Here is a 25,635-nt window from a genome sequence, read left to right as displayed (position 1 = left end):
GGGCACCCTCCACCAGGCCCCCACTCATGTCTACCACCACCCCCATACCCCAGCAGTGCAGGGGCACCCTCCACCAGGCCCCACTCATGTCTACCACCACCCCCACACCCCCAGCCACCAGGGGCACCCTCCACCAGGCCCCCACTCATGTCTCCCACCGCCCCCACACCCCAGCAGTGCAGGGGCACCCTCCACCAGGCCCCCACTCATGTCTCCCACCACCCCCACACCCCAGCAGTGCAGGGGCATCCTCCACCAGGCCCCCACTCATGTCTCCCACCACCCCCACACCCCAGCAGTGCAGGGGCACCCTCCACCAGGCCCCCACCCATGTCTACCACCACCCCCACACCCCAGCCACAAGGGGCACCCTCCACCAGGCCCCACTCATGTCTCCCACCACCCCCACACCCCAGCAGTGCAGGGGCAGCCTCCACCAGGCCCCCAATCATGTCACCCACCACCCCCACCCCCCAGCGACCAGGGGCACCCTCCACCAGGCCCCCACTCATGTCTCCCACCACCCCCTCACCCCAGCAGTGCAGGGGCAGCCTCCACCAGGCCCCCACTCATGTCACCCACCACCCCCACCCCCCAGCCACCAGGGGCACCCTCCACCAGGGCCCCACTCATGTCTCCCACCACCCCCACACCCCAGCAGTGCAGGGGCACCTTCCACCAGGCCCCCACTCATGTCTCCCACCACCCCCACACCCCAGCAGTGCAGGGGCAGCCTCCACCAGGCCCCCACTCATGTCACCCACCACCCCCACCCCCCAGCGACCAGGGGCACCCTCCACCAGGCCCCCACTCATGTCTCCCACCACCCCCACACCCCAGCAGTACAGGGGCACCCTTCACCAGGCCCCCACTCATGTCTCCCACCACCCCCACACCCCAGCAGTGCATGGGCACCCTCCACCAGGCCCCACTCATGTCTACCACCACCCCCACACCCCCAGCCATCAGGGGCACCCTCCACCAGGCCCCCACTCATGTCACCCACCACCCCCACCCCCCAGCCACCAGGGACACCCTCCACCAGGGCCCCACTCATGTCTCCCACCACCCCCACACCCCAGCAGTGCAGGGGCACCCTCCACCAGGCCCCCACTCATGTCACCCACCACCCCCACCCCCCAGCCACCAGGGTCACCCTCCACCAGGCCCCCACTCATGTCTCCCACCACCCCCACACCCCAGCAGTGCAGGGGTAGCCTCCACCAGGCCCCCACTCATGTCACCCACCACCCCCACCCCCAGCCACCAGGGGCACCCTCCACCAGGGCCCCACTCATGTCTCCCACCACCCCCACACCCCAGCAGTGCAGGGGCACCCTCCACCAGGCCCCCACTCATGTCTCCCACCACCCCCACACCCCAGCAGTGCAGGGGCAGCCTCCACCAGGCCCCCACTCATGTCACCCACCACCCCCACCCCCCAGCGACCAGGGGCACCCTCCACCAGGCCCCCACTCATGTCTCCCACCACCCCCACACCCCAGCAGTGCAGGGGCAGCCTCCACCAGGCCCCCACTCATGTCTCCCACCACCCCCACACCCCAGCAGTGCAGGGTCACCCTCCACCAGGCCCCCACTCATGTCTCCCACCACCCCCACACCCCAACAGTGCAGGGGCAGCCTCCACCAGGCCCCCACTCATGTCTCCCACCACCCCCACACCCCAGCAGTGCAGGGGCAGCCTCCACCAGGCCCCCACTCATGTCACCCACCACCCCCACCCCCCAGCCACCAGGGGCACCCTCCACCAGGCCCCCACTCATGTCTCCCACCACCCCCACACCCCAGCAGTGCAGGGGCACCCTCCACCAGGCCCCCACTCATGTCTCCCACCACCCCCACCCCCCAGCCACCAGGGGCACCCTCCACCAGGCCCCCACTCATGTCTCCCACCACCCCCACACCCCAGCAGTGCAGGGGCACCCTCCACCAGGCCCCCACTCATGTCTCCCACCACCCCCACACCCCAGCAGTGCAGGGGCAGCCTCCACCAGGCCCCCACTCATGTCACCCACCACCCTCACACCCCAGCCACCAGGGGCACCCTCCACCAGGCCCCCACTCATGTCACCCACCACCCCCACCCCCCAGCCACCAGGGTCACCCTCCACCAGGCCCCACTCATGTCTCCCACCACCCCCACACCCCAGCAGTGCAGGGGCAGCATCCACCAGGCACCCACACATGTCCCCCTGCCCCCAGGTCCTGACGATACTCAATCATGGCAGTAATGGGCAGCATACCCAGCACAAGCACCCAGGCAAGGATTGCATCCACCCACATAGTGAATGCAATTACATGATACAACCCCAATGGCAAGTCTGTAAATGAACACATGTCCGTCACACACACATACACAATGGGTGCAAGTCAATTTCAAAACCCATATCATGACATGTATGAAACCAATGAGAAAATACCACAAGTGAAAGTTAAAAAGAACATGTATTAAAGATGAAAAATAAGTAAAAAAATCAAACATACAACAATGGCGATAACAAAATAAATGGTCCATGTCCGAGAACAAATGTAAAAATAAAATAAACAAAGTAATCCAAAAACAAATGTTGTCCAAAGCAAAATCATGTGGAAGTAAAATAATGAAAAACCATTTCCTCATGGTGAACACAATAATTAATAAAAAAAAAAATTCTTCAAAAAGCAAACTATATACACGAAAATTCCAGGGTCCATGAGCCCAACACCATAAATGAAACCTACTACTACCTAATGAAAATAATATATACAAAAAAGTGGCCATTGTCCGAGCGGTCCAAAAAAAATAATTAATAAAGGAAACCTAACACTAAATAACTATATACAAAGGCAGCGGGCAAGTCCTGCGGCTCACTCGGTGATGTTGCTGGCCAGGGCATCATCGAACTCCATGTCGATGTCCTGGAGGCGGGACTCTGTCCTGGCCCCGAGGTCTCGCAGGGATAACCCCATGTCCAGCTCAAACTCCCTGCGAGCTTCCTCGAGGCACTCAGCCCACCTCAACGCCCGACGCATGGAGAACTCCGCCCTGACCATGGTGAGCTGCTCCTCTTCCGCCCGCTGCCGCTCCGCACCTATCCGCTGGACCAACTGCTCCCACACAGAAGACACCACCATCCCAGGGTTGCCCTGCCCTCCGGCCGATGCCTGCCACTCTGATCTTGAAGGCCCCGAGCCATGATGCCTCCCACGTCGAGCCTGCTGCTGCCTCCGACGCCACTGCCTCTGCCAGCACGACGGCACCCAGGCTGATGGAAACCACCGACGCTGTCGTGCACGTGCCCTGCCTGATGATGCTGTCACATCTTCCACCTGCTGGGGTCCAGTTGCTGTGTTGTCCACCCCTGCTGGACCTCCGACTCCCAACTGTGGCAGGGATGGGATCCCCACTGAGCTGGCTGCATTGGTCGGGGCAGGTCCACAGGGGGCCCTGGTGGCATCTGGGCTGGAAGACGGCAAGGAGAACGACTGGTGGATAGCCTGCACAGAGGAGGAGAGGGCCGCCACATTGGCCAACACATGCAGGAAACCCCCGAACATGGCCGATCCCAATTGGGCCACGTCGGCACGGTGCACTTCGTGATGACGTGCGTGCTCCACCCGGGAAGCACGCACGGCATCACGAATCACAGCCGTGCGCATCGCAACCCCAATCAGGACCTTCTCCGCACGGCCAGGGGTTCCCACGTCCGCAGGTGGAGGGGAGTCAGGTGACATGGACATCCCCTCTACCTGCGGACGGGCCTGGGACGGGGCATCCCTGCTGGTGCATGGTGGTGCACTCACAGGGTCAGGGACAGCGACATGCACAGGCCCCTCCACGGTGACCTGTGCTGCCTCCTGCCCCTGGCCCTGGACTGCACCACTTGCACCAGCAGGGATGCCCCCACCAGGCCCCATGTGTGCCCCAGTGGCGGCCTCCTCCTCCTCTGTGCAAACCACCAACCTGGATGGCTCCTCACCGTCTCCCACCGTAGCAGGCCCCTGTGGGGGCTCACCCACCCCTTCCGCTGCAGCCGTGGGGGCATCTCCGCCGCCTTGCTCCACAGCGCCGTCTCCGCCCTCTTCTTCACTAGCCGCTGCGTAGAGGGAGACAAAGAACACAAGCATCAGGGCACTGTACAATTGTCCCCTAGACAGGAAGCAATAGCAGATGAGCACCACTGTCAAAGTACACTTCCATCATGTCCCTCCACAACACATGGGTCAGTCCAGGCAAAACACACACAGTAACAGGCATGGTGCATGCCATGGACATTTCCATGCATGTCCAATGGACTCTTGAAACATTCAATGATATGTAACTCACATGCATCATGGCTCATGCCTATCACATGCACACACTTCACCTCAGTCACATCCATCTGGCCCCAAACACACCAAACACAGCGGATACAAGGGTAATTTGGCTGCTTCACTGAATCTGTGCATTGTCACACACATGTGTCATGCATCCATGGCATGCACAAGTCACAGACACGCAGGTCAGGCACACATACATGGCTACCATATATGTACCTGGCATCAGCACCCATCCCTCACCCCCACCCATGTCCAGGTACAGAGACTGGCATGCTCTCATGTTCAAAATCTGCATAGGGCTCCCCATGCGGCATTTGAACACATGCAACAACCATGTGGGTCACACATCACTGGTCGCACATGCATTACCATGATGTCCCTGCACACATACATGCATACATGGCCTATGGCACACATACAGGCAAGTATCATAGAACCAGCACACCGCAACATGCCCTGTCTCACACAGTAATGCTTGGACACTTACCGCTCAACTCCAGACGGGCCTCCCTCTCAAGGATCTGGGCGTGGAGCGCTGGGCATACGCGTTCCAGGACCCTCATCTGGATGGAACTCATGCGGCCCCGGCCCCCCTCCACGAGGCGCCGGGCCTTCACAAGGGTCCTGGACCTCAAGTCCTCCCAGCGCTTCTTGATCTTCAGGACGTCGCGGGGTGCCACCCCCTCCGCGTTGATGGCAACCACACAGTCGGCCCAGATCCTCTGCCGTCCTTCCTTGCTGGCGCGGGACGATCCAAAGTGGGCATCATACTGCCCCAGGACATGCTCCACCAGGACACCAACTTCGGTGGCAGTGAAGCTGGTGCCCCTCTGCCCCTCTGGCCTGGGGTTGCCACTGGTGCCAGATGTGGAAGTGCCCGACATGGCAACCCCAGAGGCAGGTGTGGGTGGGCAACTGGGTCCTGGGGCTGGGCTGTGGAGCGATGTAATCCCAGTCGGGAGTCTTCAGTTCCAGCAGGGGTGGACACAGCAACTGGACCCCTGCAGATGGCTGATGTGCAGGCACCAAATGGCAGGGCACGGTGGCAGCAGGCAGGCAGGCAGGCAGCAGCAGATGGCACGTGGGAGGCTGCTCGGGGCACTGGGGGGCAGTAACTCGGCCTTCTGGGCAGGAGCGTGGTCTTCCGTGTGTTTTCGCGTGGCCAGCTTGATACGGAGTGATTTGGCACGTGAAAATCCTGCACGTCAGCGTGAAATCCGAGGAAAGGCCCTTAGCGCGTAAGCGCGTCAGCACGCATACGCGATTCTATTGGACCAGAGTCCCTCAGCGCGTAAGCGCGTCTGTGACGTGACCCGCACGGGTGTTCCCCACTCAGCACGTGATGATGGGGCACACGTGGAAATACTGCACATCAGAGTGTCATCGCGTGTAATTGGACAAAAGTGCGCGTACACGCGATTGGCCTATGTACGTGTATTTAATGGGTGCGCGGGCACTTACACACGCAAGTACGTCAGTGAACCTGTATCCCGTGGTGCGTGTGAATTTCCACACGCTATTGGACTGGGAACTGGATTCCAGGGGTGCGCGGGTCACACGCTGTATCCCGTGGTGCGTGTGAATTTCCACACGCTATTGGACTGGGAACTGGATTCCAGGGGTGCGCGGGTCACACGCTCGCCTAGAACACGCGCAAAGCATAAATTTGCGGACTTTAACAATAACAAGCTCAGACGCCAGGATGAACATACCGTTCCTAGCAGCAGTGGCAGTGGGCTACCAAAGGAGGAGGAGGAGGATAGTCAGGGCCAGAATATTCACACCCAGAACTAGCCTTTTCGGGATGCCTGATGACCAGGTGTATGGGAGGTACAGGTTTCCACCACACATTATACTGGACCTGGTGAGTGAGTGGGAGGATGACCTCACATCACCCACCCTGTGCTCCCAAGCACTCAGCCCCCTGGAGAAGGTCCTCAATGTACTGCACTTCTTAGCCACTGGATCATTTCAGCGGACAAGTGCCATAGTGGGTGGGGTGTCACAGGCCACCCAGTCACGCTGCCTACACCAGGTCTTGAACATCATCACTGCACGCCCATCAGTCCGCAGGCACATATACCTGCCCAGAACACCTGCAGAAAGGCATGCTGCCGCCCTGTATTTTTACGCTGTGGCATGATTCCCCAAAGTGCTAGGTGCCATCGACTGCACCCATGTGGCTCTACGTCCCCCCAGGGCATCTGAGCACATCTATAGGAACCGCAAGCACTGGCATTCCATCAACGTGCAGGTAGCATGTAATGCCAAGGGAATCATCACCTCAGTATATGCCAACTATCCCGGCTCCACCCACGACAGCTTCATTTACCGAATGTCCACCCTAAGCTGGGACCTAGAAGCTGGGCGGCATGGCGATACATGGCTGCTTGGTGAGTATGTATGCCACTGCACATGCATGCATGTTGGATACTGAGCAAGGTCACAACCCCACCAATGATACCAATCACCACCTCCACAGGGGACAGTGCCTACCCTCTCAGCCCCCACATGATGACGCCAATTCGGAACCCCACCACGCCACCCCAGGTAAGATATAACACAGCCCACATTACAACCAGGGGCATAGTGGAGCGCACATTCGGAGTGCTAAAGTCACGCTTTCGCTCCCTTGACCGTTCTGGCGGGCAGCTGTTATACGCTCCCCCAGTAGTGTGCAGGATCATAGTGGCAGCATGTGTCCTGCACAACGTTGCAACACGCCGGGGCCTGGCCGTGGACATGGTGGTGGCCCCACATCCGCAACCACATGCACAGCCGCTGCGCATGGGAGGGGAAAGGGCACGGGGGGAGGCAGCCCGTACACAGCTAGTGGCTAATTACTTCACATAGAAATCACACCCCTGTGGAGTGCACACTGCCCTGGCACATTCCATCTGACAATCAATGATGACTCAACCTGACACTGATCCTGAATGTCTGGAGAATGAACCGTGAATACCATATCAGCCTGAGATTGTTCACCTGGAAGTGTCACAATGTGTGCATCCCTACCCACACAGACACCACCAATGCAGTTTTGTGAAGTTACACATTGAAGCAGCTAAAATGAATACCCACTTGCAAAATGCAACAAGAGGACAGTGCCATGTCAGCCAACCCAACCCCAGCACCGCCACACGACACACCGTGCCATGTCATGCTAATTGCAGGTAAACAAAGTAATCCCCACAACATGACATCAGTCTCACTATGTACAGTGTCCCTATTAGAAACCTGCAACACCTGAAATGCTCACAGCAATGCCGGACCAACAACATACTTGAGCACGTACTACCATTAACATGACATCACAAATGTTACATATTAGTAGTCTCACCACCTGGAAATGCCTGCACTCCCACCACTACCAACTGTGCAGTGTTGGCGCCATATAGAGTTGTAGGTGCACTGCTGCCAACATGGACCCCATCTCCAGACTAGAGGTCCTTGTGTGGACATGAGGAAGGGACCTGCAAATTGGGAGGTAGACACAGAAGAAGAGTTACACATCAATGCAACATGCAGTGTACAACACAACAGCAATATGCACTAGGAATGTATACACAGTATTGACTACAGACTGCCCACACAGCTCATGGGAGTCCAACGTCACTGTGTAATTCACTGTCACTTGGGCACACCCTTTGCAAGCCCATGAAAACGGGAAGCAGGAGGGGTGTGTGTGACTCAAACCCAAGCATCTGAACCAAATACATTACAAGCCTGCATGTGCCCAGCCACAATGCAGCGTATGCCCACAGGAACCACGGAAGCCAACAGATCGTCCCAAAAAAATTGGGAATAAAAGAAATCAAAATAAAAATAAAAATAAGAAACAATCAAAAATGGCCATTGATGGGCCCGGGGGGGTTGGGGAGGCCACCCAGGAGGTCCGAGGACAGGATGCACACCAGAACCCACCTGCGTGGATCCTGGGAAGATAAAACAACTCCATGGGCTCATGGCCCACACGGCTACCCTATTGTGGGAGTATCACTGCTGTCGCTATTATCACCCTGTGCAGCTGCATCCGGAGGTGGTTGCACTATGGGAGGCAGCCCACGCAAGGCCCTAGTCTGCTCCTCCATGGCTGCAAGCATGCGGGTGTGGTAGGTCTGGTTCTGGAGGATGAGTGTGCGGAGGTCCCCATGCAACAACTCACGGGATGCCCGGACCTCCGCCCTCGTTGCCTGCATCTCAGCTGAGAGCGTACGGGTGAGACGCTCCAGCTGCTGTTCTGTCCTTTGGTGTGTTGAAGCCTCAAGCTCAACAAGAGTCGTCCTGAGGTGAAGGAGCTCCTGCCTCAGGGCTTCCCTGTGGCCCTGGGACTCAATGGAGATGGCCTCCTGCAGAGTCGCCAGTGCCGCTCGCCTGTCCCTGTTGGACCCCAACATGTCCTCCCTGTGTGACTGGCAGATGGAGTCGGTTGCCTGCTCTAGTCGCTCCATCAGCCTTTCTGGGGGGACAATGGAAGTGGCCACCCTATCCATGGCCTGAGCCATCATCTCGGATGATGCAGCCTGTTGGGTTGCCATACCGTAAATGGATTGCTCCCATGCGGTATTGCCGGGTGGCGTACGGCCACCACGTCGGCGGGCACCACACCTGTCTGGGGCAAGGCGAACTGCGCCTTGCTGTGCCGGCACTGCCTGAGGCTGCAGGACTGCATTCCCCCTCTGATCCGCTGGCCCAGGAACAGGATCAGATGTCGCGGAGTGTGATCCTGCATCCGTAACCACCGAAGGCGTAGCTGCCAACACTGACATCCCCATGGAGGGTTCTGACCCTGGTGCAGGTGGGTGAGACAGAACAGAATCCCTCCCTGGAACACTCACCTGCGACGGCACGTAGGTCTCATCCGAATCAACACCTGAGTACAGCTCGGGGGAGGTGCAGCCAGAGACACCCCTTGAGAGCACGACCTGCAGCACTTGTGGGTTCTCCCCCACCACCACACCACGTCCCTCACTGGTGGTTGGTCGGCCCTCGGACCCCTCCTGGGTCTGCACCATCTCCACAACCCCAGCAGTATCAGGTGCGTCTTCCCCTGCAAAGACATGAAAACAAAGAAATGGAAACAGGCATTAGCACCATGGCACACAATGAGGGCTGAGAAGCAAGAGAACCAGTACTTGATTGACACATATCCCACATGACTAAAACCCTCCCAGGCATGCACCCTCACTGCGTATGAAATGCAGGCAAATGGCACACACTGATGACATCAAGATGGAAGATGAACACATTTTCTGCATGCTGCCTGGCAGTGGCATCACACATTGGCCTGTGATTGCCAGGTGAAACACACATGCCATCACACAGATGGCATGTACAATTGCTATTGAGTGAAGATGGAGAGGAGGGCAGCACCTATTCATTCAGTCCAGTTCCCGCATGTAATTGCTTTTCTAATTCTAACAGGTCAGATTTTTCACCTGGAGCTGCCAGTCTGAAATGGTCCAATTGCACAGGGACATGTGTGTACAAATGATATCCAGGTAACAAAGTCACTCCACTTTACCATACCCATGTCAGACATGTGACTAGTGGACAGCGACATGCCTAGTGAAAGTGGTGGAATGCAAACAAACTGACTGAATGAACAGTGAAAAATAAGCAAATATGTTGTGGCAAGGTGACACTTCAAGGGCAACTGGCGTGCAGTTGGGCTAGATGTCTACTGTTGGCAGAAGAGATACTGCTATGGCCAAATGCAGCTGCGCAGGAAGGATTGCATGAAGCACATGGCTGACCCATACGACTCAGGCGCACACACTCTCACCTGGCACACAAACAGAAGCCCTCACACACACACCATGCACATGGATGACACACACATGCATGTGCACTCACCGGACAATGCCTCGTAATCAGCCAGATCTCCCACGCCTTGGATCTGTTCCTCCGTGACGTAGGTCCCAGCGACTGACTCATGTGGAGTGAGTTCCATGTCTACTACTGGAGACCCACCTCCAGTCACTAGAGTTGCGGCATGACTTGAGGCCAGTTTACTCTTTGCCCTGCGCTTTAGGTCATTCCAGCGCTTATAGCAATCATTGGCTGTGCGCCTCACGATTCCAAGGGCACTTACGATGTCCGCAACGGTCTGCCAGTGTGCCTGGCGTTGTGCACGTGTGGTCTTGGATCCTGCAACAATGACCATCTCGTTGTCATGTCCGGACACATACTCGACAAGTGCATTCAGTTCGTCATCCGTGAAGCTGGGCTTCCTGGACGGGCCGGACTGTGTAGCCGTGTCTGGGGCATCAGCCTGTGCCGGACGAGCACTCTTCCTCTTCCGCTTGGAAGGTGGTGGTGATCCTGAGTGTCCTGCGCCGCTCTGGACACTAGGGGCAGGAGCCCTGGTGGACTCTGTATCAGGAGTGTGGGATTGCACACTCAGCATGGGAGTTGGTGCAGGCATTGGCTCTAGTGTGATGGTGTCAGGAGGAATGTCAGCAGCATGGACTAGGACCGACACTGTCCTGGCTGGGTGTGTGAGGGCTGGGGTGGATGAAGCCGCAGCTGCCCCTGCAGCCTCTCCGCCCTGCCTCCTTGGTGCAGCAGATGACCTTGCTGCCCCAGATCCACGTGGCATGATGGCTTCTACGTGCACCAGCGCACGTGTCGTAGCCCTGCTGACCTGGAAGTCAGCCATGGAGTCAGCCAGGTCTGGTGCCACAATGGGCTGGTCCAACAAGGGCTGAGCATGGATGGTGTCAGCCACCTCAGCCTCAATGGGAGGGGGGCGGGGGGGGATTATGGGTGCCCGTGACTGGTCCTCCACACATGGGGGGACAGGCTCACCCTGCAAGTTACGACCACGTCCCCTACCGGATCCACCACGGCCACCACTTGTGGCTCTTCCACCTTTGCCACCCTTACGGAATCCTCGCCTCCCAGCCATGGCACTGATGTTAATGTGCGTATGGGAGTGGATGTAGACTATTGTCCTGGGCAATTGGGGGTTAAAGGGGTTGGGTACCAGATGGTAATTGTACCCTAGTGCTCTAGCAAGGCTGAATGTAACCCCTGGGGAAAGATGACGGGTCACGCAACGCACAGGAGGCCCAAAAAAGGGAGATGACGTGCACGCAACCCCTCCTAGACCACGTGTGCAGAAAGAAAAACCTGCACTACGCTGTGGCACCCAGTAACACAAGAATGAACGTATGCGTGTCACACGCAGCCTAGAATGACCTCTGAAGGGGTAGGCTACACACGGGGCAAGCACAGATGTTAGATACGTGCGTGACTCCCCGTCTGCCTGGTAAACGAGCGTGTAAAAGGAGCACGTTTGGTTGGCAACACCCCCGCCAAAAGAAGATTTGTACGCTGTCTGAGGAGACAGGACAACAGTAGAAGGGAACACTGTTTGAGGGAACAGGCCCAGGTAAACCAGTAAAAGAGAAAAAAGAGAAAAAGCTGTCAGAGGTAACAGGGAATACGAACTTGAAACGCCGTGAAGTAAATCGCGTGTGAAACGACAAGAAGTACAGAATTCACCCACTCGCTCTCCACGAAAAGCACGTACAAGGAAAACGTGTTCTACACGTACCTTTTATACAGGCCCACACGTCCAGCGTCACTTACGCGGCGTGTACGCGCTAGGGCCATTTCCACCTATTACATGCTTTGTCACTTCTGCGTGTAGGGCCATTTCCACCAATTACACGCTTTGTCACTTCTGCGTGTAGGGCCATTTCCACCAATCACACGCTTTGTCACTTCTGCGTGTAGGGCCATTTCCACCAATCACACGCGATTACACTCTGATGTGCAGTCTTTCCACGTGTGCTCTGTCATCACGTGCTGTGTGGGAAACACCTGTGCGGGTCACGTCACAGACGTGCTTACGCGCTTTGGGCCTTTCCTCAGTTTTCACGCTGACATGCAGGATTTTCACGTGCAAAATCACTCCGTACCAAGCTGGCCACGCGTACGCACACGGAATACCACGCTCCTGCCCGGAAGGCCGAACTACTGCCCCCCAGAGCCCGAGCACGCTCCCACCTGCTGCTGCCTGACTGCCTGCTGCCCCTGCACTGCTGGGGGGGTGGGGGTGGTGGGAGACATGGGTGGGGGCCTGGTGGAGGCTGCCCCTGCACTGCTGGGGGGTGGGGGTTTTGGGTAGACATGGGTGGGGGCCTGGTGGAGGCTGCCCCTGCACTGCTGGGGGGTGGGGGTGGTGGGAGACATGAGTGGGGGCCTGGTGGAGGGTGCCCCTGGTGACTGGGGGGGTGGGGGTGATAGGGGACATGAGTGGGGGCCTGGTGGGGGCTGCACCTGGTGACTGGGGGGGTGGGGGTGATAGGGGACATGAGTGGGGGCCTGGTGGGGGCTGCCCCTGGTGACTGGGGGGTGGGGGTGATAGGGGACATGAGTGGGGGCCTGGTGGGGGCTGCCCCTGGTGACTGGGGGGGTGGGGGTGATAGGGGACATGAGTGGGGGCCTGGTGTGGGCTGCCCCTGGTGACTGGGGGGGGGTGGGGGTGATAGGGGACATGAGTGGGGGCCTGGTGGGGGCTGCCCCTTTTGACTGAGGGGGTGGGGGTGGTGGGAGACATGAATGGGGGCCTGGTGGAGGCTGCCCCTGGTGACTGGGGGGGTGGGGGTGGTGGGAGACATGAGTGGGGGCCTGGTGGAGGGTGCCCCTGGTGACTGGGGGGGTGGGGGTGATAGGGGACATGAGTGGGGGCCTGGTGGGGGCTGCCCCTGCACTGCTGGGGGGTGGGGGTGGTGGGAGACATGGGTGGAGGCCTGGTGGAGGCTGCCCCTGGTGACTGGGGGGGTGGGGGTGATAGGGGACATGAGTGGGGGCCTGGTGGAGGCTGCCCCTGGTGACTGGGGGGGTGGGGGTGGTGGGAGACATGAGTGGGGGCCTGGTGGAGGGTGCCCCTGGTGACTGGGGGGGTGGGGGTGATAGGGGACATGAGTGGGGGCCTGGTGGGGGCTGCCCCTGGTGACTGGGGGGGTGGGGGTGGTAGGGGACATGAGTGGGGGCTTGGTGGGGGCTGCCCCTGGTGACTGGGGGGGTGGGGGTGGTGGGAGACATGAGTGGGGGCCTGGTGGAGGCTGCCCCTGGTGACTGGGGGGGTGGGGGTGGTGGGAGACATGAGTGGGGGCCTGGTGGAGGGTGCCCCTGGTGACTGGGGGGGTGGGGGTGATAGGGGACATGAGTGGGGGCCTGGTGGGGGCTGCCCCTGCACTGCTGGGGGGTGGGGGTGGTGGGAGACATGGGTGGGGGCCTGGTGGAGGCTGCCCCTGGTGACTGGGGGGTGGGGGTGATAGGGGACATGAGTGGGGGCCTGGTGGAGGCTGCCCCTGGTGACTGGGGGGGTGGGGGTGGTGGGAGACATGAGTGGGGGCCTGGTGGAGGGTGGCCCTGGTGACTGGGGGGGTGGGGGTGATAGGGGACATGAGTGGGGGCCTGGTGGGGGCTGCCCCTGGTGACTGGGGGGGTGGGGGTGATAGGGGACATGAGTGGGGGCCTGGTGGGGGCTGCCCCTGGTGACTGGGGGGGTGGGGGTGATAGGGGACATGAGTGGGGGCCTGGTGGGGGCTGCCCCTGCACTGCTGGGGGGTGGGGGTGGTGGGAGACATGGGTGGGGGCCTGGTGGAGGCTGCCCCTGCACTGCTGGGGGGTGGGGTGGTGGGAGACATGAGTGGGGGCCTGGTGGAGGGTGCCCCTGGTGACTGGGGGGATGGGGGTGATAGGGGACATGAGTGGGTGCCTGGTGGAGGCTGCCCCTGCACTGCTGGGGGGTGGGGGTGGTGGGAGACATGAGTGGGGGCCTGGTGGAGGCTGCCCCTGGTGACTGGGGGGGTGGGGGTGGTGGGAGACATGAGTGGGGGCCTGGTGGAGGCTGCCCCTGGTGACTGGGGGAGTGGGGGTGGTGGGAGACATGGGTGGGGGCCTGGTGGAGGGTGCCCCTGGATGGTGGGGGGTGGGGCTGGAGGGTGACATGAGCAGGTGTGCAGGGTAGTCCCCTGTTTTGTGGGCTGCCTGCAGGGGCTGTGGAGGGTGTACAGGGAACACCTGTGAGGACCCACCCAGCCTAATCGCGTGTGTAACTTCCCACGCACCCCTGTAATACACGTACCAAGCCAAATCGCGTGTGACAATTCCCGCGCACCCCTGAAATACACGTACCCTGCTGAAGTCGCGTGTAAAACTTCCCGCGCACCCCTGAAATGCATGCGCCCAGGCTATTCGCGTGTGGAACTTCCCGCGCACCCCTGAAATACACGCGCCCAGGCTATTCGCAAGTGGAACTTCCCGCGCACCCCTGAAATACACGCGCCCAGGCTATTCGCGAGTGGGACTTCCCGCGCACCCCTGAAATACACGTAGCCTGCTGAAGTCGCGTGTAAAACTTCCCGCGCACCCCTGAAATGCATGCGCCCAGGCTATTCGCGTGTGGAACTTCCCACGCACCCCTGAAATACACGCGCCCAGGCTATTCGCGAGTGGAACTTCCCGCGCACCCCTGAAATACACGCGCCCAGGCTATTCGCGAGTGGGACTTCCCGCGCACCCCTGAAATACACGTAGCACGCTGGGAGACATGAGTGGGGGTCTGGTGGAGGGTGCCCCTGGTGGCGGGGGGGGAGTGGGGGTGATAGGGGACATGAGTGTGGGCCTGGTGGAGGATGCCCCTGCACTGCTGGGGGGTGGGGGTGGTGGGTGACATGGGTTGGGGCCTGCTGGCAGGTGCCCCAGAGTGCTGGGGGGTGGGGGTGGTGGGAGACATGAGTCGGGCATGTGTGGGGGCCTGGTGGAGGCTGCCCCTGCACTGCTGGGGGGTGGGGGTGGTAGGACACATGGGTGGGGGCATGGTGGTGGGTGCCCCTGGTGGCTGGGGGGTGGGGGTGCAGGGGGACATGAGCAGGTGTGCAGGGTAGTCCCCTGTTTTGTGGGCTGCCTGCAGGGGCCGTGGAGGGTGTACAGGGAACACCTGTGAGGACCCACCCAGCCTAATCGCGTGTGATAATTCCCACGCACCCCTGTAATACACGTACCCAACAAATTGGCGTGTGATAATTCCCACGCACCCCTGTAATTCACGTACCCTGCCAAATCGCGTGTGATAATTCCCGCGTACCCCTGTATTACACGTGCCCTGGCTAATCGCATGTAAGACTTCCCGCGTACCCCTGTAATACACGTTCCCTGGACAATCGCGTGTTGAACTTCCCGCGTACCCCTGTAATACACGTTCCCTGGACAATCGCGTGTTGAACTTCCCGCGTACCCCTGTAATTCACGTTCCCTGGACTATCGCGTGTTGAACTTCCCGCGTACCCCTGTAATACACGTTCCCTGGACAATCGCGTGTTGAACTTCCCGCGTACCCCTGTAATTCACGTTCCCTGGACTATCGCGTGTTGAACTTCCCGCGTACCCCTGTAATACACTTTCCCTGGACTATCGCGTGTTGAACTTCCCGCGCACCCCTGAAATACACGTACCCTGGCACCCTGGCTAATCGCGTGTATAACTTCACGCGTACCCCTGATATACACGTTACCCGCTTTGCGTTCCTTGTTTGGCAGCCCTGTAAACTGGTCCAGGGTTAGCGCAGCCCTTTACGATGATTTAGCGATTTTGATGGCTTTTCCTTGCGCGAGGGCGTTCTTGGGGGCGTTACTGGCGCTGCTGCAGGGTCGCTGCGATACTCTGCGCCACGGCTGGTTTGGGAGCTTAAAATCCATGAATACGCTGTGCGCGGAAATCGGTTTTAGCGCACGTGCCTGGCGCAGACAATCGCACGCGGACACTCTGCGCCAGCCGCTTGCGACACTTTTCTGCGAAATTCTATGAATTACCCTGTTAATGTGTATTGAATTAGGGTGAAGAGCACAATGCTGTGGTAAAACTCACACTTTTATTTTGTTGCTGGTCATGCAGCACGCTGCTGGCACCCGAGGCGGCGATATACCATAGGAGGGGCCGACCAGGCCGCAACATCCACGTAACAGTGAATGTGATGCCGGAAGGCTACACACGAGGGGCAGATCCCCGAGGGAGCCGCAGCCGGTGTAGAAGTGCCGGAGCGTGAAAGAAGCTCGAAGCAACGGCAGAGCGGCTCCGGAGCCCGAACGAGGAACAGGAAACGCAGAATAGTTGAGAAGGTATGGAAATCTGCAGCGGGAATCAGGAATGATGCCTTATATTGTTAATGGTGGGACGGAGCAACGGGGCTAGACGGCCATCTTCTTTGGCGTCAGACCACGCCCCCCAGAGGTCGAGAGAGGACCCGGGGATCGAACATGTGTTGCTCTGCATCGTCTTGCTTCCGCCCCTGAGCTATCCTCCCGAGATCGAATAAAAATGGCTGAATTACAAACCTGCCCAATCCATGGCTGCATGCCAGTAGATTCACCAACTGTATTAACCCTGACACTGGCAGTGCAATCGTGGCCTCCAAAAAACCTCAGCCACATTAACGTTTTGAAATAAAATGGAAACCTGCGCCGTTGAAACATATTCGTTTTAATTATTCTTTGCATTAACTGCTTTACAATTTTTAGCTTGCAATTTTTCTATTCTAGAGAAAGTCTTTGACTTTTTTAAACGATTTAAAAAAAAGAAAAAGCATGCTATTTGTTAAAAGGCACGCCATGTCAGTTTTTCTTTTTTTTTTATTCTCTTTGTTTCAGCTTCTTTTCTTCACAGGTTTGTTGCCATCTACCGTGAGTCCAGCGGGAGTGCCAGGCTATATAGTATGTGCAATGGACGGTGAGCATGAGTGTGTGGCTGAGTTGTACTTAACAGGTGTACCTACAACTAAAAAAAAAAAGATTCCCTTTCTGCGTAAGGCTTTGCAAAGTCATGTCAGATAAGCAGCCCCTAGATCGATATCGCATGGCTTTCAGAAGGATCAAAGAGGAATTCATAAAACCGTACGTATAAATGCAGTAATGCTCCAAGGAACTCATTGGCTGCCGTCTGCTTTCCGCCCTTGCATTCTAATGTAGACCAACCTACTAGAAATGACTAATGATTGGCTGACTATCCTGGATGATGGCGGCTGTCCCAGCCATATCACACAGAATGTATACACGGCGTTCACCACACTGGACCGCACCAACACTAAATATCAGACCTCTCATTTCAAGTACAGAGGTTTCCACACTGCTGACACCAGTGACTGGTGCCGGGCCATTGATACACACAAAATACAGATTAGAGAACTTCAGCTTGGCTGAAAGAAAGACTTCTTCATCACCAACCCGAAGGGAAACAGGAAGGCAAAGGCAGTGTTGCGGCTGGGCTGGAAATGATGCTGCCTGTCCCATGCATCCGGTAGAAAGCGAAGAAAGACTCTTAGAGGGAGGTCAGTCTGTCTTTGTTTAGATCCCTGTTTAGACTGGGGTTAAAGCCTGCACATAAGCAATGTACCAAGACAGGAACCGCTCACTGCAGGGTATGCATTAACCAGCCTATCCTCCACGGATGGGCAGGGATAAAATGCAACACATTAAGATTCCTTCTTCCGGAGGTGGCGGAGGGGGGCGGGCGGTGAGTGGCTAAACACTGCATCATATGACTGCCATTTTCTCTGGCTGTCCACCCTGTAACCCCCGCAAATTCTTGTCATTGTAGATCTCACCGAGGGGGAAACTAGGAAGTGTTAATGGAGCGTAGAGTGGCTGATACAAACCAAGTACCTATTAAATTATGAGTAAGTTGCTCTACAACTTCCCAGCGAAGTACTGCCAAATCCACGGTGAACAAGAGAGTGACTGCAGATGAAAAGCGCATATAGAACTTTGTGCTGGGAGGCACTCACACCGGTGGGTTCGCAGAGTTTGAGTTATGGATCTCGTGGTGGTTTGGCTGTTTCTAGCTCCACTGTTTTGGCTTAGAGGCTTTGAGCAATGATGTTGGTGAGAGTGGTGTCACCCCAAATGCAACTCTGTATGGCACGCCTCATGAATTAGTGGGAGCCTTGTCAAAAACATCAGGTCATGCCTGAAGAATGAGCAGGAGGTGGCTCGACGCTCTCCAGCTGCCATCCGGAAAACACTGGCGTTAAGTCCAGAACGACTAACGATTAGGCTCTAGGTGAGAGACTGGGTAGCGTGCAGGATCTGCCTGAGCCAGAGAATGAGGGCGAGTCTCTGGTGGAATGCGCAGAAGGCACTGATGAGCTGGGCATCTGTGTTGGCCATGGAGAGCTCAACCCAGTGGGGTGAAGAACCAGGAGATTCTAGACCATGTGGACGGGGTATCATGGGTTAGCCCAGCCTTCTATAGAAAGCCTGGAAGGTGGATGTCTTGGGGGAATTGGTCCCAGCTCCCAATTGCTTGAAGTAGTGGGCAGGTGTTACTAGGTGAGTCCTGAGCTTGAGTACTGATCTTGGAGCCTTCTACTAGCTGCAGTGCAGCACCGAAGTGGCTCAAACCTCAGTGAAAGGTAACTGAGATGGTGGATCCACATGGGTATGCATCTATGAGGCGGGGGTCTTGTGCGTGCTGCCCAGTTGAGTAGAGGATTGGCATCTTGCTCTGCACTGGCTGGGGCTGGCAATCCCTTTTGCCATTGTCCTGCAGGGGGCTGAGTGATCAACTGCTCCCATCACATCACACAATATCAGAGACTGTGACTCTCAGAGCTTAAGCTGAGTCCTGTGACCAACTTATCTCTTATGGCTTATTGGGCCTCCCGAGGAGTGACTGACTTGTTGCCATGACAGGATGTAGGCCAGAATGTAACAATTAACAGGCCAAGATAGATGCTCATGCTCAGAGTTGCCTGATCGACCATGAGGCTCCACAAGTAGGGAATAGCAGTGCCCAGGATCATGCAGCGCTCGGTAGTGGAGCCTGGTATCTAAGTGATTTTGTTGCATACAAAATCATCGAAAAGCAGCTTACCTAAATCCAAACGCTTGCAAAGCAATTACAGCATAAAGCTAATGTTGGCAGGTGAAAGTATTGTATAAATGTGACGCCACATAGTTTCAACCAAATCAAGGTTCCATAGAGATTACTTACCCGTGACTAGAGCCGCAGCGATTGTAAAGGGAAAACGGTGAAGAGTTCCATGATCGGAAGAATCAGCCTAATGGAAAAGTAAAAATAATCATCGAAATCATATCTAGGATTCCTAGGAGGATGTTCTTTACAAAAGAGTAGTGTTCAGTGTTTTACACAAGCGGCAGGTTCCACTGCAACCCCCAGAAACCACATCCCCACCCGTACAATTGCAACAAGGAGTGACTGAGGCCGACGCTAACCGAGAGTGAGTGTGTCTACAATGCCCAATCCCACATCCCTAAAAAATATGAGTGCAACAAGGAGTGACTGGGGCCAACAGTAACCAAGAGCAAGTGCGTCTACAATGCCCAATCCCACACTCCTAAACCAGAGGAGTGCAACGAGGAGTGACTGGGGCTGACGGTAACCGAGAGTGACTGCGTCTACAATGCCCAATCCGACATTCACCAAACCGTACGAGTGCAACAAGGAGTGACTTGGGCCAACAGTATCCGACAGCGAGTGCATCTACAATGCCCAATCCGATATTCACCAAATCGTATGAGTACAACAAGGAGTGACTGGGGCCAATGGTAACAGAGAGCGAGTGCATCTACAATGCCCTTTCCCACATTCACCAGACCGTACGAGTGCAACGAGGGGTGACCGCGGCCAACGGTAACCGAGAGCGAGTGCATCTACAACATCCATGCCAACATTCACCAAACCGTACGAGTGCAACAAGGAGTGACTGGGGCCAACAGTATCCGACAGCAAGTGCATCTACAATGCCCAATCCGATATTCACCAAATCGTATGAGTACAACAAGGAGTGACTGGGGCCAATGGTAACAGAGAGCGAGTGCATCTACAATGCCCAATCCCACATTCACCAGACAGTACGAGTGCAACGAGGGGTGACCGCGGCCAACGGTAACCGAGAGCGAGTGCATCTACAGCATCCATGCCAACATTCACCAAACCATACAAGTGCAATGAGGAGTGACTGGGGCCAATGGTAACCGAGAGTGAGTGAATCTACAACACCCAATCCGATATTCACCAAATTGTACAAGTGCAACGAGGAGTGACTGGGGCAGACGGTAACTAAGAGTGAGTGCATCTAAAATGCCCAATCCCTCATTCGCCAAACCGTACGAGTGCAACAAAGAGTGACTTGGGCCGACGGTAACTGAGAGCAAGTGTGTCTACAATGCCTAATCCCACATCCCTAAACCATAGAAGTGCAACTAGGAGTGACTGGGGCCAATGGTAACAGAGAGCGACTGCATCTACAATGCCCAATCCCACATTCACCAGACAGTACGAGTGCAACGAGGAGTGACCGCGGCCAACGGTAACCGAGAGCGAGTGCATCTACAACATCCATGCCAACATTCACCAAACCGTACAAGTGCAACGAGGAGTGACTGGGGCCAATGGTAACCGAGAGTGAGTGAATCTACAACACCCAATCCGATATTCACCAAACTGTACAAGTGCAACGAGGAGGGACTGGGGCAGACGGTAACTAAGAGTGAGTGCATCTAAAATGCCCAATCCCTCATTCACCAAACCGTACGAGTGCAACGAAGAGTGACTTGGGCCGACGGTAACTGAGAGCAAGTGTGTCTACAATGCCTAATCCCACATCCCTAAACCATAGGAGTGCAACTAGGAGTGACTGGGGCTGACGGTAACCAAGAGCGAGTGCATCTACAACACCCAATCCGATATTCACCAAACTGTACGAGTGCAATGAGGAGTGACTGGGGCCGATGGTAACTGAGAGTGAGTGCATCTACAATTACCAATCCATCCCACATTCACCAAACTGTATGAGTGCAATGAGGAGTGACTGGGGCCAACGGTAACCGAGAGTGAGTGCGTCTACAACACCCAATCCAACATCCCTAAAGCATACGCTGACAGTAACCGAGAGTGAGTGCATCTACAATGCCCAATCCGATATTCAGCAAATCGTGCGAGTACAACGAAGAGTGACTGAGGCCGACGGTAACCGAGAGCGAGTGTGTCCACAACAACGAGACAAAGCAGGTAGGAATTCAGCAAAAAGGCTATGCAGCGAGTTCATCACTAGTGAAATCGCAGTAATGGAGCATGCAACAAAAATAAATGTGATGTTTTCGACCGATACCGAATCCTGGTGGCAATCTAAGATTCACATGAAGCATTGGAAAAAAGGACATATGTGGTAGTTGATGACTCTCTCGTCTGGAATGACCTGCTGAATGCAAAGGAGAGAATCACAGGCATTGGTGCATCAGTGTCAGAATTAAGGAACACTGTTAAATCACTGAATGCTCTAAAGAGCTGAAGAATGAGGCAGAGGAGAAATCCCACCGATGTACCATCAGAGTGGTGAGCCTTCCCGAGGGAGATGACAGATATGCGCTAACTGGATTCCTGCATTGCTTAGCGGGCCCCAATTTCTCCCGCTATCATGGTTGAGCTGGGACACAGAGCATTGGCTAGGACCATTCCCTGGGGGTCCCTGAAACAGCATGGATAAATACAATATTAAGCATGTGGGCCAATGAAGCCCTATGAAGACATGCGAGAATTAAAGGAAACATAGGGGTTGCCACAGTTCTCCATGTGCAGGCTGTTCAGAGATCCCAGAATGTATACTGAGATGCTCTCAAATAATTGACCCAGTGCCTTGGAATCAAATACAAATTTCCATTCCCTTCTAAATTGAAAATCCTCCCCACGAAGATCTAGCACAGTGTCTTTGAATCTCCATCAAGGTATGGCAATGGTTTCAAACTCAGTACCTTTGGCATCTGTAAATACCCAAATTTGTGAGGGTGAAGCTCGAGACAATCACTGGCAAACAAGGCAAAGACTCAGGCAATCTCTGAGTTATGTTCTAACATGTCCTCAGTGTCCCATCAGGATACCCGCCCAGACCAAGAGGTCAACAGTTATGGAAGGGATCCAAAGAAAACCCTGGAGGTGGATCACAATGGATTCCTAGGGATGCAGATGCTGGTGACAGCTCATTAAAGTGAAGCTGCACACACTCACAGATGCTGCTCTACTTCTAGTATCTTCCTGAATGTACATCCTTCATCATACCTCACAATAGAGATGCATAATTATTTAAATGGTTAATCAGGTGCAGGGGTAAGCAGATGACACATACAAAGTAAACCCAGCTCTTGCTTTCACCTTGGTGGACAAAGTTACCTTACCATACTAGCTCTGCGGGTGGTGTGGGGTAGATAAGTAACAGTGCAAGAGGTAAATCCACCTCTACATGGAATGGTCTGCCCCATTTCCTGGAATTGACACAGTGTTTCATGTTGGCTTATGAGAGAACATGTTTGACTACTTTAATTGAGAAGGTTGTTTGGGATATAAGGGGAAGGGAGGTAGAATGACCCCGGAAAATAGCATGCCATATTTATAAAAAGTGGGCTAAGCTGGGTGTTCCCTGCAAGGGTAGGGGGAGTAGTTATATAGCAGAGGGCAGAGTTCAACGTATGATGTCATCTACAGATTAGGAGTACGCACTTGATGTGCAGGTGACCGCACTCCATGCTATCATTGGATGAGATCACCGCAATGCCATTAAAGATGCGCTACCTGTACAGGTACCTAAAAAAGTACTGAGTAGGTTCCTTTTTACACAGGTATGGGGTGCAACAAGGAATGATTCGATTACTACTGGAAAAATACCCAAGTAGTAGCGGGGACCAACGTTTAGCTACCGTTATTCATTTTAGGCAAACTGGGTCCCAATCTGGGTATACCGTGGGGTTCCTCTTCAATACTTGAAGTATTGAGAGAGGTAAAAGGCAGATTTATCAATCAATCAATCTAACATACTTTATTTCGGATATAGTATATCCATAAAAGCAATATCAACCACACACCATAAGCACATGTAAAAACTATCAATATAATCCTCATACTCCCTGAAAAAAACATCAAAAACATGCAACAACAAAACTAAATAAATATAATATCCATATCTACTCTCATGTCAGCGAGTCAATGTAAACATATTCACAACCAGCATAGCCATCCCATCCGTCATATCAATTAATACATTATACCAAATTAATTAGGCTCCATCAGGGCTTTAAAGGGGCTACGATCCAATATTTCAGAGTATTGCGTAAAGAATACCACATCACTAGCATGAACTCAGACATGTTCATATGAACATTTTATAATTAGAAAGGACCGGGAACCAGCATTGAGGCCCTTACATATAAGTAATACTAAAATAGCTATATAAAAATCTGTTCATTAATAAGGGACAAATAAGTTAGATTCTCTCGAGGCTTTTAAGTTTCTGGCGTGCAATAGTTCCTAACAATATTATAAGAAGCATAAAAATAACATAACAATTACAAAAATACTCATTAAGATATTCACCAGACAGATTCATTTCGGCATTTTGGAATTTAAAAAGGGAAGAGACCAGCATTGGGGCACTAATACATCACTACATATAGAATCCCTTAGCATCATTTAGAAGAAAGATGAATAGTGCTAAAATGACCACCGTAACCCCAGACCTCGTTATTGATCCTCATCATCACATGGGCATCACCCCTAAGATGCTTTCCTCTTATTAACCAGGCTTTACTTATGTAGAGGGACAATGATCATGCTGTTATGGGAGCCTCCACATTCAATTAAAAATTAAGTGCCAGGTAGAGTTGGGTAGATCTAATTTCCTTAAAAACGGGCACCAATAGTCTTGTTGTCAAGGATGCATACACAGGGCCGAAGAAACTGAAGTGTGGCATCTCTTCCACCTCCGCAAGAAATATTGGGCATCTTACCTCAATTTCATGCCCTGATCCTTTAACAAAAATGTCTCTTAAGAGTAAGCAGTTGAAGCAAGCTCTAGTTATGGGACACCTTTGGGCTTTAGAGTTGCTCTTTTAGAGTTGTAACCCGCAGAACCCACTAGTGAATGAAGAACAAATGGTAGATGTTTTACAGAGGCGGGTTGTAATAAAGATTAAGACCTGTACGCAGACAGGAAACTTTAGATGTTTGAAGACATGAAAGTCTGATAAAGACAAAGGTGAATGGATCCTAAAAGAGTGACACAATGATGCAATGACATATTAGATCTGAGAATATCGACGCATACACTAAAAACAAATCTGGATGCAGTAAAGAAAGAACTGTGGTCCGGGATTGGATTTAACCATCGAGCGGAAGCCAAAACACAGACTCTATACCCATTTATTCAAAGAAACAAAATCCTTTAATGCACTGCCGAGCTACTTAGAGAAATCCCCTAGTCCTTACCATTAAACCCTATTCATGAGATTCTGCATGAATGTATTCAATACAAAGGAAATATTACAGAGCCAAGGACGAAGCACTAATGAAGATGAAAATTGGCAGCTCTGTTGCAACACGACAGAAACCCTGAAACATTTGACCTCATTCTGCTCTGCTTTGAGGAACAGGAGGGCACGATGCCTTGGAGATTTTATAAAGGAAAGACCACTCCTGAATAGGGAAGAATGGTGGTAAATCTTTTGTAGGGTCGTGATCCAAAACTGATTTTTGCCTTAACCAAATTTCTGGATGAAATCTTTAAATTAATTGTAAATTAGATATAAAGAGAGATGTCTTGTTTGCTAATTCTTAACAAAGTCATGAAGTGTATACATGAGTTGCTTATTTAAAATATGGATGAATGTTCACTGAGTTTGTAAAAGTTTTGTAAAAGTTTGTAATAAACTAAACACAAAAAAAAATATAAGTCTGATATAACATCCTCCAAAGCTACTTCTTACTCTACACTCAGAAAATCTGTGAGGGAGAACTGGTCCCAAGGTTTGTAATCTGTTTGCTAATTTAATTGGCAGTGCCCATGGACATAAAAACACACCTAAATGCATATGGCAATCTGCTCTGACCGAAAACTTCACTACTGAAAATAAAGGAATAGTAGGAGTGTGATCTAAGGAAAAAGTTCACAGAAACTGATTGGATAAGTCCTGTCCGTAGATAAAAAAAAAAAAGTATCGCACAATACTAATTTCAAATACCTGTAATTCAACATTCTCATAGAACTGTCTTGGGCTAACACCAGAACCGTATACCTGACATTTCCCAACACTCTGGTCAGGCAAGGTCAGGCAATTACTGATCATTACACACACCTGACTCCCAGCACACTTCACCACACGGATAAAAGGCGGAGTACAAAAGCACACTCTGAGTGAGGAAAAGCACAAAAGGAAGCAGCAGTTCCAAGATGGTGATTTAACACGAGGGGAAAGGCAGCGAGACCGGAGAGGTTTGCCAAAGGGGAACTTCTCT

The sequence above is a fragment of the Ambystoma mexicanum genome, chromosome 9 (assembly GCF_040938575.1).
Source record: "Ambystoma mexicanum isolate Mex_15411 chromosome 9, UKY_AmexF1_1, whole genome shotgun sequence".
NCBI lineage: Eukaryota > Metazoa > Chordata > Amphibia > Caudata > Ambystomatidae > Ambystoma > Ambystoma mexicanum.
Note: the sequence above shows the minus strand (reverse complement) of the source record.